The sequence below is a fragment of the Entelurus aequoreus genome, linkage group LG17, assembly GCF_033978785.1.
Source record: "Entelurus aequoreus isolate RoL-2023_Sb linkage group LG17, RoL_Eaeq_v1.1, whole genome shotgun sequence".
NCBI classification, from domain to species: Eukaryota; Metazoa; Chordata; class Actinopteri; order Syngnathiformes; family Syngnathidae; genus Entelurus; species Entelurus aequoreus.
This window is the reverse complement of record NC_084747.1, coordinates 42,261,700-42,277,119: the sequence shown is the minus strand read 5'-3', so window position 1 is coordinate 42,277,119 and position 15,420 is coordinate 42,261,700. Positions and strand designations below refer to the sequence as shown.

The following is a 15,420-nucleotide window of genomic DNA, read 5'->3' as shown; positions in this document are numbered from 1 at the left end:
AGCTCAAGGTGGGAAAAATAAGAAACCCCGAGAAGGGACCACGTATGTGCGGTCATGGGTGGATCTTCTTGCACGTAGACAAGTCGACAATGTGGAAACATCCCCGACTGATGCAGAGAAGAGTGGTCCACCCCGGGTCACGACTTGGGACAGCTGGTACCTCTCCAGAGATTATACGAGGCTGACCTTCTCTGTGTGTGTACAGGGTATGCTAGCACCCTGTACACACACTGTAGACAGAGAGCGATGACTAACAGAAAGGTTTACTCCATTTATTTCATTGTGCCATTGGACAATAGCAACATATCTCCAAAACATATGTGGATTTTGATTAAACTTTTAGTATATGTCACAAAATTGGATCAGGAACAAGTGATTCGATTTTGGATGTCTGTGTTCAGGATTTCTTTGAAGTTTTTTTTTGAGAAAAGGCCTGGCTCTCTGAGTGCTTTTAAAATGATCGCAAATGTACGATGGATGTTTTGCAGAGGCTTTCCTTTCTTGAATCAAATAGTTTATTAGGTACAAGCTGAAGGTAAGCTACAGGCTCAGTCTGGGTTTTGTAGCTCCAGTCAACGCTCCTTCAGGCCGACTGCCAATCCTTTCCAGAATCCCTGTGCCTCCACGTGCCATAGATCATCCTGCCAAGGCCGCGGGCACTCACTTAAACCTTTGCCCCTTTTTCCAACATTAACATCAGCGCTGACACTTTGCTGGAAGACATCATCTGCCACTTACCTTTCCCTGCTCACCTCGTCCTCAACTTGTAGTAATCGGCGTTCTCACCTTTTTCCTCACAAGTGTGTTTACTGCTTTTTTGTGACTATTCCGCGTGTCTCGCTGCGACGCACCTTTTTGAACTCGCCAGAGAAGCACTTGATCACGCCGTTCTGGCTGTCGTTGACTTATCCACTCATGCCTGAGAGAAACCACGCTGCATGTCGCCGTCTCCAAAGCTTTGTTGGCTCGTTTTTGTGAACGCTGAGGCTGACAAACATGTATCCCACACTTCCCACGTTGGCAGTTTGGAGGATCTGTAACAAAGTGGAAGGAGAGAGAGCCTCTCAGTACATGTCGTCTAAATTTAACCTTAAGTCTGCAGATGATTTGGCTTCTTTTTTCTGCAAACTTGGACACTCCGACTTCTGGCACAAGTAGGTATCTGCAATGTGGTCTTCCCTTAGCAAAAATCACAATTCTGATAAGAAAAATTCTGGAAATGTTTTCAATCAGTCGGTGCCAGAAGGCTAACCCAGACTGATTTCTTCTGCCCACATGCAGCCTGTTCTACTTTACCGCCAGACAGGACATGTGGCTGAAACAAGATATCTTTGCAAAATAAGCACTTAAATGGTCAAGTGGTATTGGGAAATGTCGTCCTTTGAGTACAAGAAACAATACAAAATTATGTAGACCAGGGGTGAAAATGTACCAATAATCCGCAGGCCAAATACCATACAACCGCACCTTGAGTGAGGAATTTAGCCTTATACCTTTTATATATAAATATAAGGTACTAGAGATTGTCACAGGTCTGTGACTAATTTAGTTGAGTCTGCGTTTTTATGTACATTTTTAACCTCGGATCATTCAAAAAAGTCATTTTCTGCAGATGTTCGCCATTTCCAGGTGTTGTTCTGCAACCAGCTCCTCTTAGATATTTCAAACTTTACTCTGACATATTAGACATAGGGAGGATGCTAGATCTCGAAGCGTTTAGGTTTTTATTATGGAATGTGGGCAAAGAAGCATGGCTACCTAGATGATCCTTCTCCATAGAGCGTCAAAAAGCCACAACTTCAAGACACATACCAGACACATACTTAAAGTCCAGCAAGTTCTGATCCGTGCTCAAGTTGGGCACACCTGCTCTTGTCTGGCTTGATTGGAAGTGTTAGGCCAGGTCACGGCGCGATTACTCGCAGGCACGCAATGTAGCTAACAGGGATGTGAATCTTACTACAAGTCATTACTCAATTCCGAAACGATTTTAAAGATAACGGTTGGATTCAGAATCGATTCCCGATTCAAACTGTTTTTTGTTTGGAATTAGGGCTGGGCGATATGACTGAAAACGGTATTACGATATAAGTGTTTTATATCGGTCGATATCAGTAATTGTTATTGTTTTATGACCCAAAGAAAATAAAGACCGGGGAAAAAATATAGTAAACATATTAATCAATCAATCAAAGTTAATTAGTATAGCCCTTAATCACAAGTTCCTCATTTTAGCTCAGGGGCGCATGGAGGGAAAGCTATTCCCACGTGGGCTGGACTGGTAAAATCATGGCATTATAACCTAAAAATAAAGACAACTTCAGATTGTTTTCTTTGTTTTACAAAGCCATTCAATTGTAAGTCACCGTCTATCTAGGTTTGAACAAATACAAAAAATGTATGAATAAAAACTTTTGTAGGTATCAAATACCTCATTTGTCATTTCCACTCAACAAACCCTACAAACTGAGGTAGGAACTATTGAGTTGAGTTACTCCCTGCCTTGTAGGCATCACTGAGTATTGATTGAGAAATGTACATGAGGTTTCTCATTAATTTATGTGAATAAATAGGAGGATGATAATTTTTCTTGGAACGTGTCTCTTTTTTGACAGAAACCTTTTGGGGCAATGAAGGTGCCAAGCATGATGTGTTTAGAGCAGAAGACGTAAAACGATAGGTTTTATATTTTGTTTGTGTCGAAGGGGAGGAGCCGCAGCCGCACTTTACTGTGTACCTCCTGCTCGCCCCCGTTATAAACCATTTGCTTGCCTAACATAATTGCTATTGCGACACCCAGTGGATACATTTAGAACAGCAGTTCATTTCATTTAAAAATACAACTCAATTTTACTCATCTCGTCGCGGGCCTATCCGTCCATTAGAAGTTTTTTATTATTATTTTTTTACGTTTATTTTTTGTTTGTTCAATGTCCTTTTTGTCAAAGAAAACTTTGTTTTTTATATGGCAAACACACACCATTGAATATTTGATGTGAACCCACTGGGGCCTTGAATTGGTGAATAATTCGTAACATTGATTTGAATTCATTATTACTTTTTGAGCAACGACTGTTTCAAATATTTAAAAAAACAGCCTGAGCTACTTAGTGTTATTAGAGTCAATATTACCCTCTGCATTTGACCCATCCCCTTGTTCCACCGCCTGAGAGGTGAGGGGAGCAGTGAGCAGCAGCGGTGGCCGCGCTCGGCAATCATTTTGGTGATTTAACCCCCAATTCCAACCCTTGATGCTGAGTGCCAAGCAGAGTCACCTTTTTGCTCTTTTATTTCACTTTTAATTTATTTTTTTTTTTTTAATTGTATTTTTAGAATGGGCTGTAGGCCGCACTATTAAAACATACATTTTCGTGCCAAAATATCAATTCCACGTTTTTTAAAAGAAAGTATCAATAAAAAATAAGTTCTAAGTAACATTTGTCAAACATTCGCCTCAGCAAGCTCCGCGACTTAGCTAACCATAGGGATGATACTCGAAACCGGTTTTCTCGGTTGTTCGATAAGAAAAGAACCGAGTCCTCGGACTCGAATCCCTTTTTGAGAACCGGTACCCGTTATCGAGACCACTATAGTAAAGAAAAAGAGTTGGTTCTTTATTCGAATCCCTGGGAACGAATCCCGTCCCGACCAGAAATGCTCCGTGAGACATCACAAGAAATGGCGTCATGTAGCTCAGTCATTAGGCACAGATAGCGAAAGCAGGAAAAAAATGGACGGGAAAAAGCGCTCCAAGGTGTAATAAAGTTCAAAACAAAAGGTATAATCCAATGAATAACTTTACTGAGAGATTTGAGCAGGGTACACTACAAACACATGACGAACACTTTTACGACCAACCGGAAACATAGCAACCAGGCTAGCAACGCACCTCCTTTACGGCAGCTGTCACAACGTTCTTAAAGCAACCGCAGCACATACATATATGACATCTCCCTTTTTTAACTTTCGTTTTTCTTTCCTTGTAAACAAAACAAAATCACACTTTATATGTGTTGTCTGTCTAATTATAAATAATGCAGACGAGGCGTGTTGGCTGAGTTCTTGACGTTTACTTTCACAGCGTGCTCATTCTTAGCTGGCGGGTGACGATATGCAACAACACATTTTGGGGCTACCGCGCATGCTCGTCACTCCCGTTGCATGCTGGGTAGTGTAGTTGTTATATTCCCTAGCTCATAACATCTTTCCCCCTATAAAGAAATAATGTTAACTCAAAGTGTATTTCTTTTTTTTAGCTTTAACTTTTCATTTTTTTAGCATTGTATCCACATTTGCAAAGAACTTTTCTCTTCATAGAATTTTCTTTCAATAAAGAAATGAAGTGCAAAAATGTCAAAGCATCATAACAAACAGTTATGTCAAATAGCAGCAGAATTGCACTTTTTGGAAAGCTGTATTATTTTCAGTTTTGTGCACAAGGGACTGATTTTATTTAACACTATATTATTATTTATACACCTATAGTGATCACAGAGACAGGTTGTTTTTGTGTTACTGTATATATTTGTTTTTCTGAAAAAATCCCCACTTAATATACTTTGGGTAACAACAGTCAATATTTTTTTATTTTATTTTATTTTTTTAGGGGGGTAACAGTCAATATTTATTTATTTATTAGATTAAATTGTTTTATTATATAATAAAAGTGAGCTTTTTTTTAACCAAATATTGTGTGTTTTTTTCCATATACAACCACCTATCTGGACTCGATAAGAGAATCGATAAGGAATCGGTTCGATAAGAGGATTCGATAATAGGCTCGAACTCGATAATTTCTTATCAAACATCATCCCTAGCTAACCATCTAGCTAGCTTATATGTTGTCGCCTGCGTTCGTTCTCCGAGCCACAACGTTGACTGCTATCCACTTTGCTGCTAATCTAATTTGGATGATTACAATCCGAACACTGTTAGTTCCCAACCGGTTGTAGTTCTAGAGTATTTATTTACAAATTGAAATGGAAAACAAATAAAGATATTTAAACACTCAAATAAAACTAATATGGCTTTTTAGAGGTCGGAACATTAGTCTTCATTTATTAATTTTAAAAATTGTCCCCTTTTCTCAGTGTTCCTCATCTTGTTCCCCCTTTGTTTCCCAAATTTTACTAAATGTTCCATCGTTGTTTTGTAAATGTTCCTATTTTTTCTCGATTTTAGTTTTTTCCTCAATTTTCCTCTTTTTTTCCTTAATTTGTTTCTCTTAAACTTTTCTGGTTTTTTTCTGTTTTTTTCATACACTTTTCTCCTTTTTCCAAAATGTTTCTTTCCCCTTTTTCTCAAATTTCTTCCCCTTTTTTTCCTCAACTATCTTTATCTTTTTTTCTCAATTTTCTTCCTCTTTTTTCCCCTCAATATTCTTCCTCTTCTCCCCATTTTCTTCCTCTTTTCCACCCGATTATCCTTTTTTCGTCAATTTTCCTTTTTTTTTTTAAATGTTCCACTTTTCTCAGTTTTCCTCGTCTTTCCCCTCAATTTTCTTCCTCTTTTTTCTCCCTTCTCCTTGTCCTTTTTTCTCACTTCTCCTCCATCTCCCCCCTCATTTTTTATCCTCTTTTTTTCCTCAATTTTCCTCCTTTTTTCTCAACTTTCTTCCTCCTTTTTCCTCCATTTTCTTCCTTTTTCCCCTCAATTTCATTCACCTTTTTCTCGATTTTTCCTCCTTTTCCCCCAATTTTCCTCTCTTGTTTAGATTTTCCTCGACTTTTTCCTTCCTTTTTTCCATCAATTTATATATTTTTTCCATCAATTTTATTTTTTTTTCCCTAAATTTGTTCTCAATTTTCTTCCTCTTTTTTTCCCCTCCATTATCCTCTTCTTTCCCCTCAGTTTTCCTTGTTTTCCTCAAAAGGTGCGCACATCCTTGCGTCCTCCCTTAGGAGATCTCTATCGTTCTGTAGATTCTTCCACCAAAGGCATTTCTTGGTCCACCAGGGACACCATGTCCTCGTTGAGACCCGATGGACTCACTCACGGCCGAGATCGGCTCATCTTTTTGTGGCGCAGTACGGACCCACACGGGGCTCTCGTGTTTGTGCTCCAAGCACACCTCTGGAGGCCAAGGAACATTTGTGGACGTCAGCCTGCTTGAACTTTGCCACACTTGAAACGATCCATCCTGCGTTCTGCACTTTGTGGAGAGCGGCGGCTTCTGCAGAGTCCCTGAGAGACTTAACCCTGGTCTCCCTGGCACCTTCCAAAGTCTCCGCTGGATTCATGTCTTATTTCACATTGCTAAGAGGCGTTAAACCTTTCTGGATTAAAGGAGGTAATCTGACAGGCAGAAGATTGTATTATCCACAATGTCGGAGGAGCTTTTCATCCTCATCGTCTCTCCTGCTGACCTGCGAGATGCTTTTATTGTCTTCTGAATTGCAGCAAAAACATCCTCATCCTCGCCACTGTTGCCCGCCTCCCGTTCCTCTCGCACTGACAGCACACTTATGTCACCCCGTCATTTATCAGTTGCTAATCCCTGCTGATGACCGAGCTTTCCGCTCGCGTCTTATCTGCTGCTGAGCCCGCTTTTCACTGCTTTTCACTGCTTTTTACCGCTTTTCAGCACACATGCAGCCGCCAGTGAGCTCGCCTGCTGCCTGCAAACACTTGCGTCTCTGTAGCACACGCAAGTATTTATTGTGCACTTTCAAATACTAGTATTTATTATGTACCTTCAAATACTAGTATTTATTATGTATTTCACAAGTATTCATGTACTTTTAAACAATCGCGTCTGTCGCACATACAAGTATTAAGTACTTTCAAATACTAGTATTGGCTTTGCCTTTGCATAGTAGAGTTTTAACTTGCACTTGCAGATGTAGCGACAAACTGTAGTTACTGACAGTGGTTTTCTGAAGTGTTCCTGAGCCCATGTGGTGATATCCTTTACACAATGATTTCGGTTTTTGAAGCAGTACCGCCTGAGGTATCGAAGGCCACGGGCCTTGCCGCTTACGTGCAGTGATTTCTCCAGATTCTCTGAACCTTTTAATGATATTACGGAGCGTAGATGGTGAAATCCCTAAATTCCTTGCAATAGCTCATTGAGAAATGTTGTTCTTAAACTGTTCGACACTTTGCTCACGCATTTGTTCACAAAGTGGTGACCCTCGCCCCATCCTTGTTTGTGAATGACTGAGCATTTCATGGAAGCTGCTTTTATACCCAATCATGGCACGCACCTGTTCCCAATTATCCCGTTCACCTGTGGGATGTTCCAAATAAGTGTTTGATGAGCATTCCTCATTTCTCAGTCTTTTTTGCCACTTGTGCCAGCTTTTTTGAAACATGTTACAGGCATAGAATTCCAAATGAGCTAATATTTGCAAAAAATAACAAAGTTTTCCAGTTTGAACGTTAAGTATCTTGTCTTTGCAGTCTATTCAATTGAATATAGGTTGAAAAGGATTTGCAAATCATTGTATTGTGTTTTTATTTACCATTTACACAACGTGCCAACTTCACTGGTTTTGTAGTATTTATTATGTACTTTCACAAGTATTCATGTACTTTTAACCACTCGCTTCTCTGTCGCACATACAAGTATTTATTTATGTACTTTCAAACACAAGTATTTATTATTTACTGTCAAATAATAGTATTCGCAAGTATTCATGTACTTTTAAACACTCACGTCACACAGCTGCACAGCTCTCTCCTTTTAAACACTGCTGTTTTTCTACTTTTAATGGTGTCAGGAAGTATCCTAGAATGTGTGAATCTGTGAATTCCAAATGTGCGTGGGAACCGCCATTACGCGTGAGTGGAGCTGAAATGCTTGAATGTTCTGGAAGAGTGGAGTGTGTGGAAGTTAGAACGGTTCCAATCGGTTGACAAATGTGGGATATGGCGAAGTTTGTATATTGCCCATTCATTTTCAATGGGAGGACATTCCTGGTAATTCTGGGTAATCAGGGAATTTTTGGAACATGTTGGCTTGGATGTCGAGGGTGAGTGGAGTGTGTGGAAGTTGGAACGGTTACAATCAGTTGAGAAATGTGGAATTTGGAAAGTGTGTCCATTTATTTAAATTGGAACGTTCTGAAAATTTGGGGAAAATCACGATAAAACAAAAACATTGTCCTAGATGATATCAATGGGTTGGTGTTGGAATTTTTGTAATTGGTCGAGAAATGTTTATGTAGTAACACTATGTAATTGAGAATTGGTATTTCGGAATTTCGTGAAAAACGTTAAACGAAAAAAGTTACTTAAGTGGAGTGTTTTGATGGTGGAATGGTAGGAATGGATTTAAGGAGAAGCCGAAATAAAATAAAAAGGTGGAAATAGAACTTTGGGAAATTGTGGAATTCTTGGAAAAAAAAAATTCTAACTTAGTGGTTCGATGGTCCAGAATGAGTGGAATGTGTTGAAAGTGGAACTGTTCAAATCGGGTGAGAAATGTGTGAATTGTGCAAGATTGAAAATTAGCCCCATTCATTTTCAATGGGAAAAAATTCCCGGAAAACATGGAATTCCTGGTAATCTGGGATACTTGAGAAATCAAAAACCAGCATGCCATCGGTTCCCGGCCGAACCGAACGTTTTGATATTAAACGGTTCCGACATGAAGTACCAGCCTGGAGGGAGAGCGGAGGAAAAACGCTTTTTCGCTCGGCATCATGTTCAACCGCCGAGGCGTCGCAACTAAGGAGGAATAAAGCATGAGAGACGGGTGATCGTTTTAGAGATTAGTCCGACCTTTAGATAGCTTGGTTCTCTTTCTCCAGCGCTGATGTCCCAATTCTTTGTACTGTTTTGTATACGGCAAAAAAGAGCTGAATAAAAATAGTAGATTTAAGGAAAAAAATACTAAAATCTAGTGAAATTACTGTTCATGAAGTTAATGAATTTTACTTGACAAGACATCCTATGTATATTCAGATTGGCATATGTAGAAATTAGAAGGATGTTTGTACTAAAAATATGTATTTTATTATGAAATATTGCCATTTTTAAATGAAGCGTCCTCATCCTCAATAGTTTTTAAAATCAGGGACATTTCTAGAAGTAACATTTGAAATCCTGGAAAGTGACAAATAATTAAAATAAGTTGTTCAACTTCACTTCTGGTCACGTGACATCATTTCAGACCGCCTGAGAAGAAAAGGATCTGGGTGGACCTAATGGGGTCCTAATAGAGACGTGGACTTTTAGATTTGTCAGAAGACAAAAAACTTGGCCCGCTGTGGGGTTCGGAGTTGTTCAAAAGTAAAACTGTATCACAATATCACTGTTTTGTATCGATAATTATTTATATTTTATCAAAAATAAGGACCAGCAATAAAACAAAACAATATCAGTATATGTCGGGATAGACATGTAATGGATATCAGTAAAAAAAAATGCATTCCATAACACCATCCATCCATCTCTGTGTCGCGGGGGGCAGCAGCTTAAGCAGGGAAGCCCAACGTTCGGTGTGTTTTCTTTTATGTGCATGAACAAAGGCACTCGCTCTCTGGTAACCGAGCAACGCAGGAAGTGATCACTGATCAGTGGGAGTGACACGCTAACAGCCAATCAGGTGACAGTATCAGCTATCACGTTTGGTTGATTCTTTGCATGGAGTGAAAAGAGAAAGTCAAAATGAAGAAATTGCGGATAAAAGAGGAAAAGTCACCTGGACAGGGTTTTTAGGGTTTTTTCAAAGGGACTGTGGCGCGCTCAGCCTTTAGAGCACAGCTGTCACTAAACCTGCAGAAAATAGTCCCTTGAGAATTGTTGGAATTCTCTGTATCTGTTGGACTACTGGAATCCGGCTATCGTGACAACTCTAGTTGGATGGTACTTAGTAGCAATGAGGTCTGAAATATACCCAAATGAACCCAAACAGTCTAAATGATAAGGATTCCGATTCTTGGGGTGACCATTCAATTCAGAATCGATACTTGATTCAACATAATTCCCGATTCAAACCGATTATTTTGTGTGATAATTATTATGAAACTTTTTAAAAACCGGTTACAGGTCAGAAAAGTTCCTTCTGGTTGCATGGAGATGTTCTAAAATGTATTTTTTGAAACTGATAATTATTGAAAAAATTATATCTATTAAATCGATTTTTGAATATTAGAATTTGATTTGGAGTTGGGATTAATAAGAATTGTGATCGCCCCCGGGTTCTTTTGGAGTACAGTGGTTAGTCCGTTGTAGGGTTTTTTGGGGCCCTTTAGGGAGAAGATGGTCCGTAAATTCCGGACAATACGTCGCTCCTTTTTTTTCTCGACGCTTTGAACCCTGAGGCTTAAAAAACGGTGCAGCTAGTTTACGGATTTCTCTTCGCTAATGGGCTAATTGCAAAATAGTTTCCATGAAACACATGCAAAGACACTGAAATGGTGTGTGATTGTTATTGTGCCAGGAGGACGAGGCCGCTCACTGCAGTTGCGGCTGGGTGGATGTCGACAGTGTTTCCTGCTGTTTAAAGGCTTTGAACCGGAAGTAGAAGTGCCGTTCCGTTTTCTAGCCGTCTTTAGCGTTTTTACTCGTTTGGATTCTTCATTCAATGCTCCAAGCATCGTTTATAAGTTTTACAATATAACTAAAACAATTGCTACTTACTAAACCGTCCCATGTGTGATGTGTATAAGAGCGTTTACATGTATATTTGTACATGAAGCTAGCGCTGTTAGCATTAGCTAATATGCTAACACGTCTAAGAGTGTCTGTGTTAGTATTATTAACCTACAATGGCATTCTTTTTGTATTGTTTCAGTTTCACAAATTTTTCAGTAAATTCACCAAAACGTCACCGTGGAGTTATTGAGTCTGTTTAGCTGATTAGAGAGCTAGCTTCCGCAGCTAGCGGGTCCATGACCATGACTTCTGTTTTGTTTGAACAGCCGTTTTACTGCCGTGTTACAGACACCGTTTGCAAACAATTAAGGTATGTAAATAAACATTTACAGAATATTTCTCTGTAAATAACTCAATACACAACGTATATATCTGCGGGTTATAGTCTGGTGCGGCTAATATATGGAAACACATTAGTTTCTTCTAAGATGTAGCGGGTGCGGCTTGTATACCGCTCGCTTTATAGTCTGGAAAATACTGTACTTTATTTTATGACACCATTATTCGTGTGCTCAGTCACATATGTCGGATGTATCCATCTTGACACGGCTTGGATGTTTTTGCCTGTTAGCATCGGGGTCAACAATTTGCTTGCGTGACCAACGCGCCACAAATGGACTCGGACTGACAGCCGCCATGACAGCGTCTCACCGTGACTCACGCCACGCTCCCTGCCGCCAAGGTTAGTCCGTGACAGCGTTGTCGAGGCGAGCGAGGCTGTACGCCCGCAGGGAGGTGATGCGGATCATGGCGCACTCAGCTGATTGGGCGGCCGATTGTCAGAGTAATGGGAAGTGACGCGCACATCAGAGCAATGTGGGTCAGGGCGCCGGACGAGTGGCCTGCAGCCTGGGTCTGATTTATTAGACAGACGATGTCTAATCTGCTGGAGCTCGACCACACGGAAGTCCCTAATCCGCCCTGATGTGGACTGAACACACATTAGCATCTCCCAAACACAAACACACTCGTGTAATGAAGGAATTGTGTAGTATCCCGCATGGACTAGAGCCAAATAATGGTTAAATCACCACAAGTAGTCTTTGCCATTAAGCTGAATGTGGCAGCCTTTTGTTGCGCCCTAAAAAGTGTTTGTACTGTAAATTATGCACGTATTACACACCAGCTCTTTGATTTTAACGTGCATCCTACTTGTACTTTACATTAACACATTTGAAGGTGTTGAAATCGCCATGTAAAATTGCTGATGCTAATCGCGAACGCGCTTTCTTTGTTAGCATCTAAAATGACAACATTACTTAGACCAGAGGTGGCTAAACTTTTTCCATTGAGGGCCACAGACTGACAAATCAAAAGATCCGGGGTCCATTTTGTAGTTTTCACCTTCAAAACCAGTACAATGTATATTTTTTCCCCCCGAGGGACTAGAAAACGCAATTTTGGTAGAAATGTAGAAATTTTGTGTGAAAACTGGCCTGATAGCGTCAATTAACAAAAAGTATGAGTGAAATAAGCTACAAATAAGTTAGCATGCTAACAGGTTTAGGATAACATGCTTACAATTGCATTCTTATAGTTAGCATTAGTAAAATACCAAAATATCCAAAACCGAGATGTATACTTGCTAAATTAGCAAAAAATGCTAATATGTTAATGTTAGCATATTAAAATGCTAATTTCTGTAGACATTTTGTGTGAATGTTAAAGAGCCTAAGGCAAAATAAAATGCTAACAGTTAGCACGCTGGGCAGATAGCGTCAAGTAACAAAAAGTATGAGTGAAATGAGCTAAAAATAAGTTGGCATACTAACAGGTTTATGTTAACTATGGCATGCTTACTTAAAGTTAGCATTAGTGAAATACCAAAATATACGACACCGTGATGTATACCTGTTAAATTAGCTAAAAATGCTAACATGTTGATGTTAGCATAATGAAATGCTAATTTCGGTAGAAAGTTTGTGTCAATGCTAAAGCGCCTAGGCCGAACTGAAATGCTAACAGCACGCTAGGCAGATAGCGTCAAGTAACAAAAGGTATGAGTGAAATGAGCTAAAAATAAGTTAGCATGCTAAAAGGTTTATGCTAACATGCTTACAATGGCATTCTTATAGTTAGCATTAGTAAAATACCAAACTATCCAAAACCGAGATGTATACCTGCTAAATTAGCTAAAAATGCTAACATGGTAACAAAAGGTATGAGTGAAATGAGCTAAAAATAAGTTAGCATGCTAACAGGTTTATGCTAACATGCTAACAATGGCATGTTTACAGTTGGCATTAGTGAAATACCAAAATATATTTGACACCGAGATGTATACATGCTTAGTTAGCTAAAAATGCTAACATGTTATTGTTAGCATAATAAAATGCTAATTTTAGTAGACATTTTGTGTGAATGCTAGATAGCTGAGGCCGAACAGAAATGCTAACAGTAAGCAGGCTCGCCAGATAGCGTCAAGTAACAGTATGAGTGAAATGAGCTAAAAAATAAGTTAGCATGCTAACAGGTTTATGCTAACATGCTAACAATGGCATGCTTACAGTTAGCATTAGTGAAATACTGAAATATATGACACCGAGATGTATACTTGATTAATTAGCTACAAATGCTAACATGCTAATGTTTGCATATCAAAATGCTAGTGTCGGCATGTTAAAATGCTAACTGCAACATGTGGCAAGTACCAAAATCTATTACTCTATAGTGTACCTCAAAAAAACGTGTTTAAAATCCTACCCTGCTAACGTTGGCATGCATCAAGTCCTGAGATATGACTAGAATGTATACCTACAAATTTAGCTACAAAAAGTTAGCATACTAACAAGTATCATTTGTCATTTACCAAAATATTTGACGCTGAGGTGTATACGTGGAAAAGTGTGCAACAATAGAAGGCTTGCGAAGGTGCTGCAGGCCGTTTAAAATTAGCTGGGGGCCGCTCTTTGGACACCTCTGACTTTGAGGCAGTCCACTGGGAATACGCTTGTTTGCCTGCCTAATGCTTGAGCCAGTGCCAAATGCAACCTCATGTGCAACAAAGGTATGGAAATATGTTATTCCTTTACCGTGTCTCGATACAACTTTTTCACTTCCGAGACGATCTCGATGTTGGTGCCTTGAGTATTAGTCGATACCAACATTGATCCGATACAATATCGACAGGAATCGTACTACTTTTAATATTTAGTAGAGTGGAAACGTTAGAACATTTTTGATCAAGTGCAATGAGTCACACAGAAGAATAAAAACACTAAATTAGGGGTGTCCAAAATGCGGCCCGGGGGTTATTTGTGTCCCGCTGCCAATTTTTAACGGCCCCTTGCACATTCAAACACTACTAATACTAAGAAAAATGTACTAAAAAATATGAAAAGTGGAATAAAGAAAAGTGAAGTAATGTGACAGGAACAAAGTGAAATGTTGACGCGAATAACACAAAACTAAATTTATTTGAAAACAATATTTTACTGCTTTTAAAAGTAAGAATATCAAGATGGGCCCCTCATACTTTCAATTTTTCACTCTATGGCTGCGAGTGAAAACAAGTTTGGACACCCCTGCATTAAGCTATTTCTTATTAACTGTCTGGCATGTACTTATGCTGTCTTTAAGTTGTAGTGGAGTGGTAAAAAGAAAGTTTGTTTTTTTTCCCCGAAAATTATTGAACATAAACTTTAGCTCGCCACGCAATAAAATTAATGATGCGGACACGTTTGTTACTGGATACTTTCTAACACTTCTGCCTTGGAGACTTTAAATGTGTTAGTCATATACAAATATAATTATTGGCTACTTTTTTATAGCGACAAATTTTAGAATGAATATTGTTATTATATATGTCCTAGCTTGAGTGGTAGTGTGTGCTTAGCTGTTGTGTAGCTGCTAGCTCCTAGTAGCCTTTAGCCTAGCATGTTCAAATAACTTTAGTAAAATAGAATAAATTGTGTGTTTATTGGAAGAATGTTAGTTTTGCACAAGTAGACACGCTGCGGCACTGATTGTATCGCACATGAGATCTCACTTTGGACTGGCCGATAAACATATCAGTATACATCGCGAAAGAAACGTGATCGATAACTTACAATTGCATCTTTTCGTTTTGTTTCTGTCTCACAAATTCCTCAGTAAATTCACCAAAACGCCACCTTGGAGTTATTGAGTCTGTTTAGCTGGTTGGAGAGCTAGCTTGCGCAGCTAGTGGGTCCATGACGGTGACTTCTGTTTTGTTTGATCAGCCGTTTTACTGCCGTGTTCCAGACACCGTTTGGAAACAATTAAGGTATGTCAATGAACATTTACAAAATCTTTTCTTACAAATACCTCATTTCAGAACGTTTATGTCTGCGGCTTATAGTCCAGTGCGGCTTATATATGGAACGATATTAGTTTCTTCTAAGGTGTAGTGGGTGCGACTTATATACCGGTGCGCTCCATCGTGCGGAAAGTACGGTATATTTACAACGTCTGTCTCCGGAAAGTACCCTCGTAGGTTGCACAGCAGAAGTCGAGTCCGAGGGTTTGTGTCTTGGTCATCATGGTCTGTGTTCAGAATATTTCCTTAGGTGAAAAAAAAAGAGTTTGGAGGGACTTTGATCCTAACAGGATTGTCACGCCTGGTGTCTGAAGGGGGAGAAGACCCTGGGAAAGGTTCAAGCAGAAACGTGGAGGCGAGGGTGAAAACTTTTGGTTCTCTACCGAGCACCTGTGTCCGGACTTAAGTACACAGCAGCCAGAGGGAAGTGACACGTGCCTTGAAGAGTTTTGGCATTTTCTGCTCAAACAGGTTTTTTGTTCTGTTTTTTTGTAAGGCAGGGGAAGACGCTCAAAGCGATTCGCTCTCTGCGGATCTGC

General features: G+C 39.5%; 1 protein-coding gene and 1 long non-coding RNA gene across 2 annotated transcripts in view; one reads left to right on the top strand and one right to left on the bottom strand.

Moving 5' to 3' along the window:
* Positions 1-15,420, top strand: part of LOC133632895 (nuclear receptor subfamily 6 group A member 1-A-like) — a 267,492-nt gene that overhangs the window by 77,981 nt on the left and 174,091 nt on the right. The gene's annotated exons all lie outside the window — the stretch shown is intronic.
* LOC133632896 (uncharacterized) overlaps positions 1-15,420 on the bottom strand; it is a 31,097-nt gene that overhangs the window by 7,919 nt on the left and 7,758 nt on the right. The window contains exon 2 of the long non-coding RNA XR_009821725.1: positions 852-1,034. This is a non-coding gene — a long non-coding RNA (uncharacterized LOC133632896). The remainder of the gene's footprint in view (positions 1-851; positions 1,035-15,420) is intronic.